This window comes from Plecotus auritus (assembly GCF_963455305.1).
Source record: "Plecotus auritus genome assembly, chromosome: 5".
NCBI lineage: Eukaryota > Metazoa > Chordata > Mammalia > Chiroptera > Vespertilionidae > Plecotus > Plecotus auritus.
The window spans coordinates 176723399-176742622 of record NC_137776.1 but is presented as its reverse complement, the minus strand read 5'-3'; the positions used below and the strand labels follow the sequence as shown (position 1 = coordinate 176742622).

The 19224-nt window shown below is 40.3% G+C and overlaps 1 protein-coding gene and 1 long non-coding RNA gene across 3 annotated transcripts in view; both read right to left on the bottom strand.

Annotated features, from left to right (window-relative positions):
* The window catches only part of RABGAP1 (RAB GTPase activating protein 1), a 130627-nt gene extending 121360 nt beyond the window's left edge, over positions 1-9267 (bottom strand). Inside the window, exon 1 of one of the 2 annotated variants that reach the window (XM_080669534.1) lies at positions 9163-9267. The gene's annotated coding sequence lies outside the window, so the exon portion shown is untranslated. The remainder of the gene's footprint in view (positions 1-9162) is intronic. The other variant, XM_080669535.1, reaches the window with a different exon arrangement.
* Positions 9268-10333: 1066 nt separating this feature from the next.
* Positions 10334-17990, bottom strand: LOC308248721. The gene is made up of 3 exons (XR_013960638.1): positions 17760-17990; positions 17464-17603; positions 10334-12228 (listed from the first exon to the last, which is right to left on the bottom strand). It is a non-coding gene; the product is annotated as an uncharacterized lncRNA (long non-coding RNA).
* Positions 17991-19224: the final 1234 nt, after the last annotated feature.

The following is a 19224-nucleotide window of genomic DNA, read 5'->3' as shown; positions in this document are numbered from 1 at the left end:
AGCTGTATAGGAAAAATGCAAGTAAACAAGTAATTACAATACAGTACAGTATAGTATTTGCTATAATAGAGGTATGCAAAGGGTGTTATGAAAATACATAGGAAAGCTCTGCTACATGTCCCATGGCCATCTCAAAATCAATTACACGTGTGCAAAGCGGACCCCCATTCATTACACAAGCATATTCTTCCTCACACGTTTCCTATCCTGGTTAACAACTACTGATCCAAGACAGGTATGCCAAAAAATCCTTGACTCCTTTTCTCATTCTCCCTTGAAACTCTAATGCAGGGGTCCTCAAACTACGGCCCGCGGGCCACATGTGGCCCGCCGAGGACATTTATCTGGCCCGGCCCGCCAGGTGCCGCTGCCTGTCCTGCTTAGCAGCCGACTCGTCCCGGGCCCGCAGTGTGCATAGAAATTTGTTCATAGGTTGTTTTTTTTAACTATAGTCCGGCCCTCCAACGGTCTGAGGGACAGTGAACTGGCCCCCTGTTTAAAAAGTTTGAGGACCCCTGCATGGATTTTAATTTCAAAACATATTCCCCAAATCTATTCCTTCTTTGCTATCATCCATGTCACTGATTGGTGAGTACTTTATTCTTTTTCAACTTCTACATGTAAGTCTCCCTTTCTAGACTCTCTAGTAACTGGTTATCAGCATCCCATAGTTGGTTAATTACTAAAATTCAGATATGATTGTATATCCCACCCCTTCCTCAACTCACTAAATTGGTTATGCATTTTTATGCTTTCAAGGCTTTGCTCACACTGTTTGCTAAGGTAGGAATGTCTTTACTTTCCCAGTTAGTCCTTCTCCCCAAACAACAATCTGGTGATACAAACAAACATTCAACCTCCCTGTTTCCCTCTGCAATATTCCTTATTTCCCTCTAGGGTTCCTAAGGCTTTCGTTTGCTTTTTAATTCTACCACAGAATTATAGCATTTATCACACAGTAAAATATTCTATCTTTCCTACTGCACTGTATTGATTGATCATTCCAGAAACACTTGCTAAATGTAAACCACAAGGTAAATGCTGGGAATACACTGAGCACACACAGTCCCTTTAAAACTACTGTGGCCCTAGCTGGTTTGGCTCAATGGATAGAGCATCGGCCTGTGGACTGAAGGGTCCTGGGTTCGATTCCGGTCAAGGGCACATGCCCTGGTTGCGGGCTCATTCCCCAATAGGAAGCATGCAGGAGGCAGCCATCATTGATGTTTCCATCTCTCTCTCTCTCTCCTTTCCTCTCTGAAATCAATAAAAATATATCCTTCCTATATAATAAAAGGTTAATATGCAAATTGACCAATAGATGGAACGACTGGTTGCTATGACACGCACTGACCACCAGGGGGCAGACGCTCAATGCAGGAACTGCCCCCTGGTGGTCAGTGTGCTCCCATGGGAGAGCGCCGCTCAGCCAGAAGCCCTGAGCCAGGCTCATGGCTGGCGAGCACAGCGGCGGTGGCAGGAGCCTCTCCCGCCTCCCCGGCAGCACTAAGGACATCCGACTGCTAGGCCTGCTAAGTCGGCAGTCGGACATCTTCTGAGGGCTCCCGGACTGCGAGAGGGCACAGGCTGGGCTGAGGGAACACCCCCTCCCCCTGAGTGTACGAATTTCATGCACAGGGCCTCTAGTTTAAAAATAAAACGACTGAGGACAGGGAACTTAGATTCTATTCATATTATCTTTATATCTTATTCTTGCCTACTGTCAGTACTCAAATTTGATTGGTTGAATGATACTTTTCATCAGTGTTTAACTGATAGGGTATAAGTAATGTGAGGACAAATGACAAATATGCTATACTATAGCACATGATTAGGATGTGAATATGAATGATGATAGGAATGAAGAGACTCAAAAAGGGCCACTGAGTGAGCCTGACTCTTTGACAAGTTGCCAACTTTCACAGCCAAAACAAGTTAAACAACACTGAGTCACAAAACATATCTTGGGTTCCCTTTGGACCAAAATACTCTCTTATCACTTCCCTCCCAATGCCCATCATTTTTGTTGATCAACCAGTGAGCAAATGAGTGCAGTTTTAGGGAATCTTAAGGGGAATATTTAAATCACCTTGCTAAATCTAAAGAGTTCCGATTTTATACCCAACATGGTACTAAGAAGCTTTACATGCATGAATGCTAATCTTTATACTAACCTTGCCAAATAGGTATTAGTATTAACTTCATATGACAGACAAACTAGGACTAGACTAGTTCATTAACTTGCTTAAGTTCACAGAGAAAATTATGAAACTTGATCCAAACCCTGGTACAGGGGTCCTCAAACTGCGGCCCGCCGAGGACATTTATCCGGCCTGCCGGGTGCCGCTGCCTGTCCTGCTTAGCAGCCGACTCGTCCTGGGCCCGCAGTGTGCAAAGGAATTTGTTCATAGTTTTTTTTTTTTAACTATAGTCCAGCCCTCCAACCGTCTGAGGGACAGTGAACTGGCCCCCTGTTTTAAAAGTTTGAGGACCCCTGCCTGGTATCTGAGTACCACTGTTCTTTTCTGAAATGCATCTCTCATCTGTGGTATTCCTGTCTCCATTATCTCCCCATTCGAATCCATCCTCTTATGCTGCTCCTAGTTGCATCCTTCTAAAACACAGATCTGATAAGATTACTCTCTGCTCAGAAAAACAAGATAGGAAATAGCAAAGGGATCAAATTTCAAAGATGCTATAGCAGGCCAATTCCTATGGGTTTGTAGCCCTTTAAAATTAATCAAGCAGAGTGCAAGAGAAGATATGGTATTTTTTAAAATTGCACCATGTTAATCTCAGCCTTTTTTTTTTTTTCTGACTCTGAAGTTTGTTTCCTTCCATTAGTTTTCACATAAATTTCTTACAGCCTATCCCTAGGAAGGGTGGAAAAATCTAACAAAACTCAATAGAAAATCATCCCTTCTTATTTATTTATAAAATAAAAAATAAATTCCTTTCCATCACTATACTAATTGCTAAACAATAGATGTGTGTCTTCATTTAAGTCTGACTCTGAATTTGAGGGCTAAAGTAATTCTTTAAGAACCATATTAATGTAAGCTTTCTGAATAATTTTAGCTTAGCTTAAAAAAGCAAAAACAAAAGAAAAAACTTACTAATTTTGGGCCTACAGCACTTAGGCAAGATAAACCACTTTGTCTAAAAGTCAGTCCGACAAATTTTAACCTATAATGCCTGTGACAATTCCTTAAACTATGAAGTTACTCTTTTAGTTCAATTTCAGATGAACTAAAAAAGAAAGACAGCTTAGGAATATAGGAATTTGTAAGATGTTTAATTTTTAAAAGATTTTTAAAATTTTAATCTTCTAAAATTGTGGTTAAATATACATAACATAATCTTTACCATTTTAGCCATATTTAAATGTACAGTTCTGTGGCATTAAGTACATTCACATTGTTGTGTAACCATCCCCACCGTCCATTGCTATAACTTTTTCATCTTCTTTAGCTGAAATAATATCTACTAAACAATAACATTCACTAAACAATAACTCCCATTCCCACAGGCAACCAATATTCTACTTTCTATCTCTATGAATTTTACTACTCCAGGGACCACATATAAGTAGTGGAATCATACCAATATTTGTCTATTTATAGCTGGCTTATATTACTTCAAAGTTCATCTATGTTGTAGCTTGTGTCAGAATTTCCTTTAAAGTTCAATAACAGTCCAATGTATGTAAGTGCCACATTTTGTTTATCCATTCATTGGTCAATAAAAGTTTTAAAAGACTGGTTTAACTTAATAGGATCGTTAGAATAAAACTCACAAAATCAGTCAAGTGCCTAAAGAAGACAGCCAATGTTTTCAGAGTTATTTCTCACTTTCTCATGAATAATCAAGCTTCATTAAGACTTTTAAAAGTCAGCCGAAACCGGTTTGGCTCAGTGGATAGAGCGTCGGCCTGCGGACTGGGGGGTCCCGGGTTCGATTCCGGTCAAGGGCATGTACACTGGTTGCGGGCACATCCCCAGTGGAGGGTGTGCAGGAGGCAGCTGATCGATGTTTCTCTCTCATCGATGTTTCTAGCTCTCTATCCCTCTCCCTTCCTCTCTGTGAAATATCAATAAAATATGTTTAAAAAAAAAGACTTTTAAAAGTCAACAGTCTGGTATAATGTTTAAAAAAACAACAACTGGGAGTTGAACTTCTCAGTCCTTTTTGATATACAATAGATGATATTATAGCTTCAGTTTTATCATATGTAAAATAAGGGGACTGAACCCTTTCTATTATTTTGTGAATGAGAGTATCCAGGAAAGGAGCAGGGATGCCAGGTGCTTTCAAGTCCTAATCCTTGATGAAAGCATTAGTTCCATTTTTACAAGTGAAGAAACTGAGTCTCAGAGTCATTAAGTAGGTTACCTTTAGTTATATACTCAGTAAGTGGCAGACTTGGGAAATCTAAATCATTTTTATTCCGAAGTTCACCCTCTCCTCTCTATATATTGAAACCTCTAGTGAAAGATAAAAGATGTAAAGCCAGGGGATGAAAAGCACCTAAAACTCATTTAACACTATTGATTAAGTGCAATTCTGTTGACACCTGAAAAAACTAACCCATATAAGTGGTTTCCCCCATGTTCCTGTGGCTATTTCAGGAAACAGAACTTTTCCCCGCAGAACTCTAGGTAATGCTTCACTTCAACACAATAGCTCTGATACCAAATATTTAAATTATTTGGATGGCATTTCCACAACAGACACCTATCTCTGGGAACACAGGAAAAGTCAGCTTAATATTATTGTACTACTCATTCACAAGGTCAGATTGAATTTCTGACCTTGCTAATATAGATTTTTTTTTTTAAAGGTAACCTTGTCTTTACTTATTCTGGAACAAATTTCTAAAGCATAATATAATTAATTTTACAAATGTAAAAATGTGAATATTTTTGAGCAATACAGAATCACTCAAAAACTTTTCTTCCTTTTAGGAAGTTAGTCTAATGTTCTCTTCTCATCTACAGTGAAGAAAATAAATCTATCCCATTTAGAATATCAACCTGTCTACACTCAAATCTGAAACATTTATATTACTCATTTCTCCTTAAACTATGTGAATTTAATGCCATGCAAGCAAATCATTTGATAGATAACCAAAGCCTAAGATATATGCAGTAATTATGGTTTCTCCTTTCTATGACCTCTGATTTTCAGGGGAATGTGTATAGGCAAACCACAAATGTTTGACAAAAGACACATGTTTCATGCACTTTCTGATAAAAGAAGACCCTGGTCCCCAGTTACACAAGGATAGTGGGACATTTGACAAGTGTTTCTGAGTATCTTCATTAACAGCACTGGAATACGCACTGCATAAGATTAAAAATTTTAATAAATATTCAAGTTCCACAGGTGTTTTTAAAACTACCTGAAAAGATCTTTTCTCACAATTAAAAGCAAAAATAAAACTTTCTGCTAGGGAACAACTTTAGACAGAAATCACCCTTTTCTTCAATTCACAGAGAACTGAACAGGTAAGTACAATAAAGATATAACATAACCATTTCTCTTCTGCAGATATATCAGAGGTCTATTCATAGACAATCGTGTATCACAGCAAAGGGATTTATGTGACATGTTCCTACTATTACATTGCCAGAATCCATTTATCAGCATACTTCAAGGGCATATAGTTTATTGCCTATACAGTAAAAATATTAAAATTATTAACTCAAGTTACAGTAGTATTACAGAAATACCCAACATTCAATCCAATTTAGCCTTAAATGCTGTCTCTAATACCCTTGATGATATTTACAATATGTCCCCTAAGAAAGATTCTGCATATCAATTTCTTTCCTTGATATAAAGGTCATTCTCAGAAAATGGAAAATTATAACCATAGGTTGATGGTTATAATTACCAAAATGTGTAAATAATGGAAAATAGGAAAAAGAAGTTTCAAAAATAGTCAAATTATTGTTACACTTTAAGAAATAACATTTTGTTAAAGTTACCATGTGAACTAACTTGCTAATGTATATTAAGAAATGTCAGATTTTTGTATGGAGAAAAATTACCATAAAGATGAAGAGACCCCAGAGAGTAGTGATTCAGAACCTAAAAGCTAATGCAACCTTAACTGGAGATACATAAACATGCATTAATTTTTACTGCAAACCTCCAAATACAGCAGCATAACCATATAGTTAAGATATACTCCTTCACATTTTTAATATATTTTTATTTTTATTTTTACAGAGAGGAAGGGAAAGGGATAGAGTGTTAGAAATATCACGAGGTACATCGATCAGCTGCCTCCTGCACACCCCCTACTGGGGATGTGCCACAACCAAGGTACATGCCCTTGACCTGAATCGACCCTGGGACCCTTCAGTCCACAGGCCGACGCTCTACCCACTGAGCCAAACCAGTTAGGGCCTCCTTCACATTTTAAGGCCAAGGTAATATACACTATTTAATGTCATGCATGAACTTGAAAACAAGTTTTACTTTTACTATTTAATGATCCATAGAAAAAGGGATTGGGGTGGGGAGAGGTTAGGCCTTATAGAACTCTACTATGTTATAAAGAACCATCTTCAAGAAATTCTCACTATTGACTACCTCAAAGTATTACAGTTGCTTTGGAAAGAGAAAAACTTACCAGGCTAAATTCTATAAACTGAAGTGTTAATGACTTGCAAACTGCCATATTTGGTCAGACAGTCTTTGCACACAAAGAGAAACAGCTGTTAGGGTCAACAAGAGAGGTTACAATATAAGTTTAAATGTCTATCGAATATTGTTTTGACTTACAAGTTTTCTAATCTGAATAATGATCTGAGGATGATCAGAAAACAAGGGGGCAGGAGGGACAGAACAAGGTGACCAAATTATTGCAAAATGAAACAGCTGTTAAATTGATACACTGGTTTTTTCATATATACCAACGGACATGACTCTTTATTTTAGCCTTGGATTTTCTTTCTTTGGGACCTAACTATGGAAAACAAATAAAACAAGGCAATTACATACAAAGCACCCAAATGTCATGCCCAACTATGAGTTATCTATGTTGGTTAAATTAGTATTTCTTTAATATTTGAGCTCTATCACCAAGAAAGATATGAGTTTTATTCATTTATTCCACATGCTTGAAAACGTTAATGATATCTGATTATATTGAAAATTACACGGATAATATAATAGGCAGCCTATGTCAAAACCTCAGCACACTCAACAGTAGCACCAATTTAAATGAATAATTTTCTGAAGCCTTCAGTCAAAGGTCACTTGTTAAGACAATTACCCTGAAATGATGAGACCTTCAAAGCAGGCTTTATTTTAGCTGGACACATTCTCAATAAAAGACAATGACTTCTTTAAAAGAATCTGAGCTGAAAAGTCTAGCTGGAAATAAACTCAATAAAAGACAATGACTTCTTTAAAGAATCTGGGCTATAAAGTTGATATATATTTGTGGGAAATCATGTCGCCCTCATGTAAATAATATGCAGAATACACTTCTTTCAATATGCAGTAGAAAAGATAAGAAGCAGGTGTCTTCACTTTTACAGTATCACTAAATTACCTCTTAATTCAGATTAAGCACCTGTAAACTGCTAATAGAACACTATGCCCAAAATACCAAAATGTGTATATAGTTATAGGTTAACTATCCAGACAAATATATACCTTAACACCAACGAGTTAATTAACTGTAAACTGAATTATAAAACTAAAACAACAAAAAGGAAATGTACCAAAAATAGCAACAGTTCAATTACAAATTTGAGTTGATAAATCCTATTAAAGCTACTTATGAATTTTAAATGTTACCCATACAAAGCAATCATGGATTCAAATTTTACTAAAGCAAACTGAGTTCCACAAAGAATTCTCTCCCTTATTCATTTGCAGTTTGAGTAAACACTACCTAAAAAAAAAAAAAAAAAAAAGCCTTCAAAATATATAAAACAGCACTCTCCACCAACAGGTCCTTTTTTTTTTAAGTTAAATGTGTACTTCCTTGGCAACTAAGCTTTTTTTTCAACTACTTTGCAAACATCAGTTTAATGTGACACAGTTCAAGTCACCCTCCATTGTTTTTTGCTTCCTAAATAAACAAAAGCAGCTGGAAACACACACATACACACATACACACACACACACACACACACACACACGCACGCGCTTTGGACTTACTACTCCACTTACACATATGTGAATACATGTGTTTATTAGAGTGAAAATAACAAAATAATTATGAAACCTGTCCCTGGAAGTGTGTTTTTCTCCATTGATAAAAATAGCAAAAGCTAAAATATCTCACATTCAAATTGGAACAGGATTTTGAACTAACGGAGAACTAGTAGTGTGAGTACCAGTATCATTACTTTTGCTTCCAATATAAAAGAATCTGAGAGTAACCCTAGTATGGAAATGCCTGTAAAAGCAGGTGCAGATGGTAATAGGCTGAATGATACTGACCAAAGGACTACCAGGCAATGGACAGCGAATACTTGGAAGTCTGATTTTTTTCTGGCTTAACACCTAAAACCCTGAAGTTTGCTGAGAATCAAGACACAGCAAGGAAGTATTAGGAGCGGATATTTAAAGAAGATGGGGCAAGTGGGATGCCGCAGACACTTCAAGTTTAGGCGGGGAAAATGAGATGGTAAGGCCAACACGAGATGGCAGATCCATACCAAAAAAATGCAAGTCTTTCAAATTAGTCGCAGCCCAGGAAGACGGGCCAAAGCCGAGGCCAGCCTAAGTCAGATACGGGCCCTGGGAGCAATAGGGAGAAACTGAGGCGGAGGAAAGGCCAGATTCCCACACAGGACCTGGCCCAAAACATTAAAGTCAAAAGCCAAACCGGCTTTGCTAGGGGCCCAGAGGGACAGCCACAAGTTTAAGACTCTGAAGACAGACACCCACCCAAGACAGGGGGAACCGGTTCGGGCAGGGGCTCCAAGAGCGTTCCCACTTGCGCATGCGCCCTCTCCCCTCCGCCGCAGCTTCCCCTCCCCCCAATCACAGCTCCCCTCACAACACGGCTCTTCCAGGGAGCTGAACGCAGTCTCGCCGGCCCAGGCCCACGGGATGGGAACATAGGTTGGCTCCTCGCAGAGGATACCCCCTGGCTTAGTAAAGGGAGGAGGGGGAGGGGAAACGCGGCCCTACCCGACCCGCCGTCTCCTCCTCCACCGCCTGCCGTTCGCCGTCCCGGAGGCTTCGTCGCCTGGGCCTCCCTAGCTGCCCAGCCCCCGACTTCCCCGCCCCCTATTCACGTGAGAGCGGCTTTTTCCGCTCCCTGCCCGCCTCCCGCCCCGTGTCATAGGTCCGCGGCTGAGCCGCGCCGCCCCATTGGTCCAACAACAAGCGGCGAGGGCGTACTTCCTCTCCTCGACGCCCCACCTGGGCTTTCAGCCCGCCCCTAGAGTCTGCGCCTGCGCGGAATCTACACTGGAGACAAGCCCTGCCACTGGCTGAGTTTGGACAGGTAGTGGCTGTGTGGCTGCAGCAGGGACTGAAAGCAGGACGGGACTAAGGAATTAGGAGGGAGAGTGAGAGGAAGCAGTCTGGAGAGTACCTTTTGAGCAGCGAGTCTTCTGTTCACCTTTCACGCTGAATACTTTTTCAAAAGCGGCGCTTAACAGTGTTAGTCAACTCACCTGGCCTTTATTGAGAGCGCACCAATGTGCCAAGGATAGTGATGGGTCCTGGATATCTTATTTGGCTTTACTACAAACATATGAGAATCTGACTTTTCTTGTTTTACAAAGGAGCCCAACCTAAGTTACACAATTCAGTCTAGAAGTAAAACTTCTGACTCTGTCCAAGGCCTTGAGATTATTAGAGTCGCACAGAATAGCACAGAAATGAACAAGGTTGTTTCAGTGTTACTCAAAAATGCGGCTGGAATTTTATTTGAAAATCATTCAAAAGTAGTATATAGAGCAACGACAATGTAACGAATTTTGAAGTCCCTGTGCTAAATAAATTTACAATGTAGTTGGAAATAAAAACGATGATTATTAAAGGTGCTATTTCAGTCTTGATAACTTATAAAATAATTCTACAACCACTTTCTTACCCTTTTTTTTTTTTAAATTCAAATAGCATATGCTCTTTTCCTGGTGAATGACTCATCCCCAATGTTTTCCTGTGGATATTGAATCTAAATCAACCAGAGAAAAAGCTGTGTTGTTACAGTACTCTTTGTGACTTGTCTGTCACAATAGACTCGCTAAACTCCCTCAAGAAATAGTTCTGTTCCTTTTCTCCTTATACACTTGTAATAATACCCATTTAAAAGATACAGTATTAGGAAGAAAGTAAAATGCCTTGAATTCCTGACAACCACTTTTAATATTTTGGTGACCATACATGCATGTATTTCTTGACTCATGTACACTCTAACATATATGTAAACCTTAAGAGAAAATTTTGAAACAAAATTTTATTACAGAATAGTATATCTTTGGAGAAAAATACACACAAGCTAAAATAACAAATAAAAATACCACATTCCCACCACCAATGTTAATACTTTAATACATCCTTCCGTGTCAACATAATTGTTTTTCAAAATGAGGTCACAGTATAGAAATCTACTTTATTCAACGAACATATACATTATTTCAGTCAATTTTCCTCTCATATAATTCCTAGATCATATTCAAATTTTATATCAACCTAACAATGTTTTTCCTGTTTGCTTTCCCAAATCAGTAATATTTCAGTAAATCTTCCCCTCATTTAATACCTAACTATAATCAAATTTTCTGTTACCTGCAATACATTTTTTAACAGCCAGTTTTCCCAAGTTAGTATCAAATCCAGGGCCACATATTGCATCTAGTAGTGTCCCCAAGTATTTTTTAATCTAGCACTTAAGAAAAAAATGTAACGACATTGGCTTATTAAAGAAATTAGACCACTTTAAGCACCTTCTGAATCCAAATAGTTGCTTCCTCAAGGTCACTGAGTTTGTTCCTCTCCCAAGCATGTCTAACTCGAGGCTGACATGTCAAACTCAAAGGCTAACATAGGCCATATGGCATAAACAAGGTTTAAGTTTATGGGAACCGCAAAAAAACAAAAGCTTCAATTTTCATAGAAACATAGGTTTATTTTGATAGGGACATGCTGAATACAAAGGGCTGAAATAAATGAGTAATCATTAACATAAAATAATAGAACATTTTAATAAAAATTAATATTTTTTCTTGAACATTAACTTACCAGACACTGAATAACTGCACAAATTAATAAGCGCAACACAAACCTATTTTTCCTGTTCTCCAAAAGTGAAATTATTTGGTGTTGTGCACACCAAACAAGTCAGTACAAGACTAATGATGTGGCAATCGGCTGCTAAAATATTCGCTGCTAGTATTAGTGGAGAGAAATGATGCGCCTGTGAGTAAGGCAAGTAGGGAAATGAATGTAACATGATTACAGTAATCAGTCATTAGTGAACATTTTGTTCGTTATTAATAATTATGTATAACAGGATATTGTAAAAATTAAGTTACGAAATTTTTATTAAATCCTTTCTTACATACAATTATATTAGCTGGGCCGCAAAAATATTCGTTGTGGGCCACATGCGGCCCGCAGGCCTCAAAGTTTGACATGCTTGCTCTAGACCAGGGGTGGGCAAACTTTTTGACTCGAGGGCCACAATGGGTTCTTAAACTGGACCGGAGGGCCGGAACAAAAGCATGGATGGAGTGTTTGTGTGAACTAATATAAATTCAAAGTAAAGGAGCGGAGGGGAGAGCAAGAGAACCGGATAGAACAGCCGGATCCGGCCCGCGGGCCCTAGTTTGCCCACGGCTGCTCTAGACCTTGTATTTCCTTGAGATATGACTTCCAGTTATATCTCAAGTTTCAATGGATTAAAGTCAAACATTTTGGGCTAGCACATACCATAAGTTATATGTCATATAATACAGAACCCAAGTATTTGGAGAACAAGGTTCTTATTTCCTATCCTGGCTCCAGCAAGCACACTTGAATATAAAGATGATTGCCTGCCACAAGCTGAAGGGATAAGAGATGGTTAGGTGTTATCACACTGAAGGCTGACACTGAAATTAAGCTCAATTTACCAACCAAGCTTTCCCCTGGAAAATGCAAGTTTTCAAATAGACTCCAGAGTTCCAAAACAGTTACTTGAGATTCTGCCAGGACAATTGTTATCTAGGTAGAGAGTTGAGTTCCTTGCACTTCCTACTCCATCTGAAGAACAGAAAAAGAAAAAAAGAAAGAAAAATGAACAGAGGCATAGGGATCTACTGGACACTGTCAAGAGGAACAAAATACCCCTGTGGGAATCCCAGGAGAAGAGAGAAAGGGGAGGAAGAATAATTATCAAACTGTAGCAAGCCAAAGAAAAGAATCTTGAAAGTAGCAAGAAAGAAATACAAAGGACCCTCTATAAGATAAACAGCCAATTTCTCATCCTAAACCTTGGAGGCCAGAAAGTAGTGGGTTGATAATATTCCAAGTGCTGACAGAAAAAAAAAAGTGTTGACAAAGAATTCTATATCTAGCAAGACTGTTTTTCAAAAATAAGGGAGAGTCCAGTTGGTATGGCTTAGTGGTTTAGTGTTGACCGATAAACCAGGAGGTCACAGTTTGATTCCAGGTCACATGTCCAGAATTCGGGCTAGATCTCTGGATCGCTGGTGTGGGCAGCCAATCGATGATTCACATCATTGATGTTTCTCTCTCTCTCCCCATCTCCTTTCCTCTCTCTGAAAATCAATAAAAAGAGGGAGAAATTAACCAATTCCCTAATTTTAAAAAAAGTCAAGGGAGTTTGTTACTATTAGTTACCACTGAATCTGCCCTTCAAGAATGCTAAGGGAAATCCTTCAGGTTGACCTGAAAAGACACTTGACAGTAATTAGAAGCCATATGAGGAAATAAATATCTCCTTTCAGTGTCAATACATGGACAATTATAAAAGCAAGTATTACTGTAATTATGACTTGTAGGTCCACTTTTTATTTTCTCCATGACTTAGAAATGCATAAAAATATTAATCTATATTATTGGACACAAATGTTTAAAGATGCAATTTATGACATCAATAATAGGAAGAGAGGACAGAGCTGTACAGTAGGAGTTTTTGTATGGTATTGAAGTTGGTATCAATTCTATTAGAATGTTATAACTTTGGGCTATTAAGTGTTATTCTCATGGCAACCACACAAAAAAATATCTATAGAAAATACACAGAAGGGTATGACAGGTGAATCAAAACATTTCACTACAAAAATCAAATAAACACAGAAAAAGGCAGTAATAAAGAAAATGAAGGCACAAAAGATATAAGGCCTATAGAAAACAAATAGCAAAATGGCAGAAACAAAGCCTTCCTTATCAGTAATTACTTTAAATGCAAATTTCTAAAACTCTCCAAACAAAAGACAGAGATGGGCAGAATTAAAAAAACAACCATGATCCAACTATATGCAGTCTAGAAGAGACTCACTTTATTTTTTAAATATTATTTAAAAAAATAAAAATATGTTTTTATTGACTTCAGAGAGAGGGAGAGATAGGAACATCAATGATGAGAGAGAAACATCACTGATTGGCTGCCTCTTGCACATCCCCTACTGGGGATCAAGCCCAAAATCAGGGGTAGATGCTCAATCACTAAGCTACACCAACTGGGCTAGAAGAGACTCACTTTAGATCCAAAGACATTAATAAGTTGAAAGTGAAAGAATAAAATAGAAGGTATTTCATGTAAATAGCAACCGAAAGAGAGCTGGGTTGGTTATACTGAGATCATGCAAAACAGAGATTTAATTTTTTTTAAAGGTTACAACAACAAAAATAAATAAATAGGTTACAAGAGACAAAGAAGGTCATTACATATTAACAAAAGGTTCAATGATGATATAAAAATTATAAACTTTACACACTAATAACAGACATGAATATATATAAAGAAAAAGTTAACAGAATTAAAGGGACAAATAAAGAGATCTACAGTAGTTGAAACTTCAATACCCCATTTTCAATAATAAATAGAACCTATAGAAGATAAGTAAGAAGTAGAGGACTTGAACATCATAATAAACAAAGTACACCTAACAGACATATAAAAAACAATCTATCCAACAACAGAATACATACACATTCCTTCCCAATTTACATAGTACATTCTCCCCACCACCAACAGTATAATAAAGGATTATTCAGCACAGAAAGTGTGTGTCACTGGCTGAGTGTTGATCCATGAACCAAGTAGGTCACGGTTCAATTCCTGGTCAGGGCACATGCCTGAGTTTCAGGTTCAATACCCAGTACAGGGTGTGTAGGAGTAAGCCAATTGATGATTCTTTCTCATCATTGATGTTTCTATCTCTCTCTCCTTCTCTCTGAAACCATTTAAAAATATATATATTAAAAGTATTATTCACTATGACCACGTGGGATTTATCAGAGAAATGCAAGGAAGGTTCAACATAATTCAATGTAATATATCACATTTTAAAAAATTAGAGGGTGTGGGTATGAGAATACATGATCATCTCAATTGACACAGAAAAGGCACTTGAATATAACAATCCCTGTTCATTATAAGATCTCTCAGCAAACTAGTTATAGAAGGAAAATTCCTCAACATGATAAAGGTGTTTGTGAAAAATCCACAGCTAACAATATTCAATAGTTTAGCCTCCCCTCTAGGATCAGGAACAAGTAAAGGAAACCTACGTTCCTGCTGCTATTCAACATTGTACTGTAAATTCTTGTCAGAGCTATTTTTAAAAAAAAAGAAAGAGCCGAAACCGGTTTGGCTCAGTGGGTAGAGCGTCGGCCTGCGGACTGGGGGGTCCCGGGTTCGATTTCGGTCAAGGGCATGTGCATTGGTTGCGGGCACATCCCCAGTGGGAGGTGTGCAGGGGGCAGCTGATCGATGTTTCTCTCACATTGATGTTTCTAGCTCTCTATCCCTCTCTCCTCCTCTCTGTAAAATATCAATAAAATATATTTAAAAAAAAAAAGAAAGAAAGAAAGAAAAAAGAAAAGAAATAGAAGGCATCCAAATTGAAAACAAAGAGGTGAAACTATCTTTATTCACAGACAACATAATCATAAATATAGAAAATGAAAAAGTTACTAGAGCTAGTAAACAAATTCAGCAAAGTTGCAAGGTATAAGATCAACACACAAAAAGCAATTGTTTCTACACACCAGCAATCAACAATATGAAAAGAAAATTAAGAAAGCAATTCCACTTACAATAATCTACACTAATAAAAGAGTAACATGCTAATTGACTGTACCTTCGTGATGCCCACCAGCCAATCAGGAGTGAGTATGCAAATTAACCCAACAAAGATGGCGGGTTTATTTGCATATGCAGGCGCTGAGCGGCCAGGGGCAGGCAGGATGCTTGCATAGTCACCATGGCGACAATGCAGGCGTTCCACACCACCCTAGCCGCTCAGGGCCTCTGGGCAGCATGGGAAAGCGGAAAGGCAGCTCCAGCCAGAGCCAAGGCGGTGCCAGCAGCCAGGGGAAGGAAGGCCCATTTTTGCACAAATCTTCGTGCATCGGGCCTCTAGTCTATAATAATAAAAGGGTAATATGCTAATTAGACCGGACTTCTTCCAGCCATCATTCTGGATGTTTCCTGACAAAGCCAGGGTGGAGGGAAGCCAGCCTGGGTCCCAAGTACCTGCGGGTGGCCGGAGGAGGGAAGCCTGGGTCCTGGGTGCTGGAGGGAAGCTGGTGCAGGCAGCCGGGGGAAGGAAGGCCTACTCTTGCACAAATTTGCATGCATAGGGCCTCTAGTCAAAAATAATTAAGCCAAAACCGGTTTGGCTCAGTGGATAGAGCGTCGGCCTGCAGACTGAAGGGTCCCAGGTTCGATTCCGGTCAAGGGCATGTACCTTGGTTGAGGGCACATCCTCAGTGGGAGGTGTGCAGGAGGCAGCTGATCGATGTTACTCTCTCATCGATGTTTCTGGCTCTCTATCCCTCTCCCTTCCTCTCTGTGAAATATCAATAAAATATATTAAAAAAAAATAAAAATAAATAATTAAATACCCTGAAAACTAGAAAACATTGCTGAAATTAATGAAGACCTAGGTACATGGAAAGTAATTCTGTATTCATGGACAGGAAGGCTTAAAATTAAATTGTCTAGCCCTAACTGGTTTGGCTCAGTGGACAGAGCGTCAGCCTGTGGACTGAAGGGTCCCAGGTTCGATTCCGGTCAAGGGTATGTACCTTGGTTGCGGGCACATCCCCAGTAGGGGGTGTGCAGGAGGCAGCTGGTCGATGTTTCTAACTCTCTAACTCTCTATCCCTCTCCCTTCCTCTCTGTAAAAAATCAATAAAATATATTTTTTTAAAAAATTAAGCTGTCTATACTACCAAAAGTGATCTACAGATTCAACACAATCTCTATCAAAATTACAACAGCCTTTTCTTCAGAAATGTAAAAGCTGATCCTCAAATGCATATGGAATTTCAGGGGGCCTGGAACAGTCAAAACAATCTCAAAAAAGAATAAAGTTGGAAGACTCATACTTCAAAACTTACTACAGCCTGGCCAGTGTGGCTCAGTGGTTAAAGTGTCAGCCAGCACACGGAAGGGTCATGGGTTCGACAGCTGGTGGATGGTACTTACCTGGGCTGCAGGTTGGATCCCAGGTCCCAGTGAGGAAGAGTGCAGGTGGCGACAATCTCTCTCTACTTATACCCCTCTCTCTCTCCCTCCCTTCCTCCCTTTCACTCTCTAAAAATCAACGGAGAAAACATCCTGGGGGAGAATTAACAACAAAAAACGTACTACAAAATTACAACAATTAAAGCATTACGTTACTGCCCTAGCTCAGTGCCTGCGGACTGAAAGGTCCGGGGTTGGATTCCAGTCAAGGGCACATGCCTAGGTTGCCAGCTCCATCCCCAGTAGAGGGCGTGCAGAAGGCAGCCAATCAATGATTCTCTCTCATCATGCATGTTTCTCTCTCTCCCTCTCCCTTCCTCTCTGAAATCAATAAAAATATATTTAAAAACAAAACAAAAATATGTTACTAGCATTAGGGCGGACATATAGTTCAATGTAATAGCACAGAGAGCCCAGAAATAAACCCTCACATATATAGCCAGTTGATTTTTCAACAAAGGTGCCAAGAACATTCAATGGGGAAATAAATGTCTTTTCAACCAATAGTACTGAGAAAATGCTATCCACAAGCAAAAGAATAAAGTTGGTTAGGTATAGCAGTGGTGACGATTACTCAACATTGTGAATGTACTTGATGCCCCAGAACTTTACACTTACAAATGATTAAAATGATAACTAACTATGAGTGTTCTACCACAATACGTCCACCAAGTAGGGAGAACCCAGGGAGCAACTGGATTGGCAAGGAGAAGGAAAAGTCTAGGATGTTGAAGTTTCCTGGTCGGCAGGGCTGCGTCGTGGATGACACCACTCACCAATACAAGGACCACAGGAGGTAAGATCCCGATGAACTCGAGATAAGGTCAACAGGTACACTGGGGGCGGGAGGGGGGGGCGGGTACATTGACATTAGGAAATTCAATTGAAGATGTCTTGTAGGCAGTTGGCCCTGGAGCTGGCGAGAGAAATTTGGGAATGGTCAGGACGCAGTACGTAAAGGAAGCCACGAGAAAGCGAGATCCCCGGGAAACACCAACACCCAAAAGCAAGGAGAGTGAACTTGCTTTCAGGGCCCCTACAAGGCGAGTCCACATCCCTAGGCGAGACTTACCAAAGCTTCAGGGCGGAGGCGCCCTTCAGGCCCATGAGGCAGCAGATGGTCGAGATCCAGCTCGAGACGAGCCGCTGAGAAGCCAGAACCCCAAACGCTAAGGAACCTCCGCACCCCAAGTCTCAGGAGTAAACGATTGCACCTGGAGGCCAAAGCACTCGATCCGCACTCCGCCCTCAGCGTGGAAATTCCCTCTTGCGGCCCCGTCGCCTTTCGAGCCTTCCGATTGGCGGAGAGGACCATGGGACCTGGAAGTTGTCCCTGTCCGCGAGGGCTGCCCTTCCGGTTCCGTTGGGTCCCCCTTTGGCTCGGGTTCCCTGCCCCTCCCCCATTCCGGAGCCCCGAGGGGCCGGAGCTCCTGGTGGTGCCGGATTCTGACCGTGGCCTTCCCCTGGGTCTGTAAGTGCGGAGGCGGCCAGAGAACCGGGCAGGGGTACGGGGTCTCTCAGGATGGAGCCCCTTGGGGCCCTCGATTGGCGAGGACCTGATGGGGGCTGAGGGGCTGGCCTAGGCCCGGGGGGACTTAAGGAGCCCTTGGCCCAGCCCACGCTGCGCCCCGCCCCTTTCCCTTTCCTCCTCCGGAGTGGGGAGTTTAAGGATGCTCCCGGGACCTCCTCCTGCGACCCCGGCCGAGGTCCCAGCTGTTGGCTTGGACGCCTGACTCTGGTATCTTGTAGGAAGTGCCAGAGCTGAGGCTTTGGCAAGGCCTTAGCGCCAGCCTGCGGGAATCACTATGAGGTTATCCTTTTGCAGGGGTTTCCTGCACATCAGCTACTGGCTACAGCACCTTTTATATTACTGGCGCTGTGCCAGGCACTGGGGATTCGTAAGATATCGTTCCAATTTTTATAGTCAGGTTTGGGAGCCAGATATAAACAAATAAGTGCTCCTACAATATAGTATGTATGAGTCATACATGTGTGAACTGGTCAAGGGGCAGTTGCTGGGAAGGCTGAAGAAAGTGACTTCTGAATTATACTTCTTGAACATCAGGTGAAGGCAGAAGAAAAAGTTGCAATGCTTTGAAAGGATGACTGAGCATAACTTGTGTGGGGAGAGGAGGAAATGAAGAGGGGGTGTGGCGGGGGGGGGGGGGCGTGGATCCTTGTGTGTAGAAAAGATGTGAGATTGGGAAAGTAGACCAAGGTCCAGATAGTGAAAGGTTCAATCCTAAAGGAGGTGGATAGTCTTCAGAATTTTAAGGAGGAGAATGATACAGTCAAAGTTGCACTCTAGAAAGCCATATTATTCTGGAGATCAGTCTATAAAACAGAAATTTCTATAGACTGAAATTTAAGCTAAAATCTAGGCATACTTATTGGAGGTTTTTTTGTGTTTTGTTTTGTTTTGTTATTTTAAGGATTCATGGCATCAGCCTAGTGAGCAGTAATGAAATCCTGAAATGGAGTTATGAAGGTATTACTGGAAAGGAAGCAAGTGTGCTGTAGTGAATGGTGTGAAGACT